This window comes from Limulus polyphemus, unplaced genomic scaffold (assembly GCF_000517525.1).
Source record: "Limulus polyphemus unplaced genomic scaffold, Limulus_polyphemus-2.1.2 Scaffold7034, whole genome shotgun sequence".
Classification (NCBI taxonomy): Eukaryota; Metazoa; Arthropoda; class Merostomata; order Xiphosura; family Limulidae; genus Limulus; species Limulus polyphemus.
Window position 1 is genome coordinate 14,248 of NW_013672644.1, and position 3,877 is coordinate 18,124.

General features: G+C 33.5%; 1 long non-coding RNA gene across 2 annotated transcripts in view; it reads left to right on the forward strand.

Moving 5' to 3' along the window:
* Positions 1 to 3,589: 3,589 nt before the first annotated feature.
* LOC111089688 overlaps positions 3,590 to 3,877 on the forward strand; it is a 1,142-nt gene continuing 854 nt past the window's right edge. Inside the window, exon 1 of one of the 2 annotated variants that reach the window (XR_002613919.1) lies at positions 3,590 to 3,844. This is a non-coding gene — a long non-coding RNA (uncharacterized LOC111089688). The remainder of the gene's footprint in view (positions 3,845 to 3,877) is intronic. The other variant, XR_002613918.1, reaches the window with a different exon arrangement.

Consider the following 3,877-nt stretch of genomic DNA (forward strand, 5'->3'; position numbering starts at 1 on the left):
TCTGCTGATTCCATGAAGCTATGTTATGATAAAAGATCTATTGAAGTCAGCTTTGTACCAGGAGACAAGGTGTGGTTGTATAATCCCAGGAAGACCAAAGGGAAGTCTCCCAAGTTGTCATCTCCATGGGAAGGCCCATATGACAGTGGATCGTCTCTCAGACGTGACTTTCTGAATAAAATGTGATCAGTGAGGTTAGCCAAAGGTGGCACGTGCCAACAGGCTTTGGCGTTATCATGGTCCAGGCCATTTCAGTTGGGACAAAGTGAACAACGGAACAAATGACGCTGCTGAAGAAGTGTCACCTGAAAAAGCCAATGTTGAAGAAGAAACTCTACTCAGTTTTGAGAAGGGAAACAGTGAAGCTGTTAATGAAGTTACTACCACTGATGTGACTGTTACCAATAATGGGACATTTCCTGATAGAGCAGATGAACGACTCGTGAAGCAGAAGCCAATGTAACAGAGACCAGTACGGAAGAAGAAACGTCTAGGAAAAGACTTTGTTATATTTTAATTTTGTTTGTAAATTCTGTACATATAATTAAGTTATTGTTAATTTTCTATTGTTTGGGACGAACAATACTAAGGAAAGGGCAGTGTTACGACAGCGGAAGTCACGTGATGCTAGTAACACGTCACGAGATTCTAGAAGGATCATGTTTGTTTGTGGCAACTCTAGTCTTTTCTACGCACCCTCTATTCTTGTATATAAGCACGCCAGACAATGGATCAGAACGAGAATAATTGCAGATTGAAGAGATAGAGACAGATAATCGATTCAAGTCATAAGTAAAATGAGTGAATCGTTGTGAATTATAGCGTGTGTTTAAGTTAAAGTGACTGTGGAAATTCTGTGTATTGCAAAGTTGTATTGGGAAAGAATAAACTAGTTTTATTTAAGAAAGAACTTGTATCGCTGAAGTTCTTCGGGAAGAAATTTTACGGGATATTAACAAACAAACAGAGACGTAACAATAGCTATTTTCACAGTATATAAGAATATTTTGAATAAATCTATCATAATTCAAAACTAGAGGTTATCAGTAATTTTAACCATGATTTTTAAAACTGCTATTGTGAAATTACTCAAACAGTTACATTTTTTCTAGTAGCAGAGAAAACATTTTTTGTTGACTGGTGTTACCCCCTATGGGTTCATTTACAAATATGATGATGACAAAGACATTGCTATTTGGAACACAAAGATTTATGTAGCTCATGCATTAATTGTATCAAACACATTTTTCCTGCAACCTTGTAAATAAAACAAAAGTGATTCCTCTTATGATGTCACTGAGTTTACCACAATACAATTCTTTTTTTTATTTTCTCTTTGAGTAAATGTACTTTTTTTTAGCTATTTATTCATGGGTATCTTTTGTAGAATGCATTGGTTATTCTATAAATGTACACATTCAATTTTGAATTAATAGTCACACAGATTTTGTTTCATTAGCTTTATTTAAAACATGATCAAATGGATCACATTAAGCTGGTATTTACATATTACATGAATAACAAAGTTTCAATATTACTTGTCACACAAACACTAAAGATCATTTTTGACATGCAGAAAATGAGCCATATTCTAATTTTTAACATTAGATATTATTACAATTACTGACCATCTACATTCAATGTTCATAAAAAAGCCGAGTTAAGACAACTTAAGCTTTTTAAAGCAAAACTAAAATATGCAAGTTTTTTTATTATTGTTACAAGTTATCACCTAATCTTTATAAGCAATAATTAACAAAATGTTTAATATACATGATGCACAACTATTGACGTTGTATATAGTGATTAGATTGTGCGTGTTTCAACATATTAATCTTGCATGTTTATACACTCAAGTGGTTTAAATGACACTTTTATATAACATTAATGCCATAGCTTCTGAAGCTGTGTCCATGGAATTGTCCAAGCATTATTTTGTTAATGACCAAACAACGTAACTCAGAACAAATGCCTTTGAAAAAATAAAACATTTCAATTAGTTTTTTTTTTCTTTTGTTAACAGATAATATAAATACCATGTCTTAAGCCATCAACTGTCATTCATTTGTTAACTGGTTTTACATCATTATTAAACAGTTCTATACTTTATATATTAAAGAGTTTAAAGGCAGGTTACTATTTACAAACAAGATTTTGTAATATTTTTGCATAAGCATACATTTCTGAAGGCAAAAAAAAATCCATCCAAGAAAGTCATGTTTTAGTTAAATACAAAATGTATCCAACAACAAACTATATCAATCACAATTCAAGACTCTTTAGGTGGTTAAAGATTTACACAAAATAGGGATCACAAGCTTTCTGCTGTTTCAACAACTGGACATTGTTTTAAAACATGACCAAAGATGAACAAATATAAACAGAAATATTAGCAATAGAACTGCTGCATGATCTAATACTCATCCATAAAGTGGCAAACTTAGCCTGATACTCAAACAATTACCACTGGTACGGTACATAAAATTGTAATAGAAACATAAGACTTTCAATCTGTGAACATAAATATTTCAATTGTATACAGGATAAAACAAGAACCATCTAGCATGATCAGACAATCTTTGGTTAGAACTTAAGTTTTCAATACACCAAATTTGTGAAAAGAAAATTAACCAGAAACTTAGGACATAAATAGTTTGTTTTTGTTGAATTTCACACAGTTACTTGTCTACTTTTGGAGTGATAAACTAGAAGGAAGGCAGCTAGTTAACACCACCCACTTGGGCTATTCTTTACCAACAAAAAGCAGGACTGACTGATAGAGCAAGCATGTTCAGCAAGAGATTTGGAGTCAAGCACCTTAATTGCCACAATTGTGATGTAGCAATAATAGTATTTCTGTAAAAATAAATAACTTTATGGCTGTCACCAACAATCAAGGATAAACAACACCTGACTAACAACTGACTACTATAAGAGAAAAAAAAAATATTCACGGCCAAGATGAAACATCACAGAAACCGATAGCAAGTTTAACCATGAAGGTATTTCTAGAATCAGGAGATATGCTCATTTTTACTCTATGTGTGGAAGACATGAAATAGATCCATTTTGACAGATAAGACATAGAACCAATAATAAACTCAAACACAGGAAGTACCATTCTACAATAAATAATTCCAAACCATTAAAATAAGGTGATAAGATGAGGAAATGAACATAACTTCCAACACATTATAATCCAAGATTATATTCAGCTTTCATAAACTATAGCTGAAGAAACAGCACAAACTACAGACATACTATTATCGGCATTCTAAAAGTACCAGCTCTCAACAAAAACACGAAACGTTAATCAATTATTAAAAAACTATACAATATGTAAATTAAGTAATTAATGATAGAATGACAAGTTAAACACTATATTGTCTTCTTCTATTAGCATTTGATTAGGAATTATTTAAATTCAAGACACCTCACTATCTGAACTAGAACCAGAAAGTCCTCACAACAGTTCCAAGATGCCGAACTCCTAAACTAGAACCAGAGGGTCCTCAACAGTTACAAGATGTCAAACTCCTAAACTAGAACCAGGGGGTCCTCACAACAGTTACAAGATGCCAAGAGGGTTCTCACAACAGTTACAAGATGCCAAACTCCTAAACTAGAACCAGAGGGTCCTCACAACAGTTCCAATATGCCAAACTCCTAAACTAGAACCAGAGGGTCCTCACAACAGGTCCAATATGCCAAACTCCTAAACTAGAACCAGAGGGTCCTCACAACAGGTCCAATATGCCAAAATCCTAAACTAGAACCAGAGGGTCCTCACAACAGGTCCAATATGCCAAAATCCTAAACTAGAACCAGAGGGTCCTCACAACAGGTCCAATATGCCAAAATCCTAAACTAGAACCAG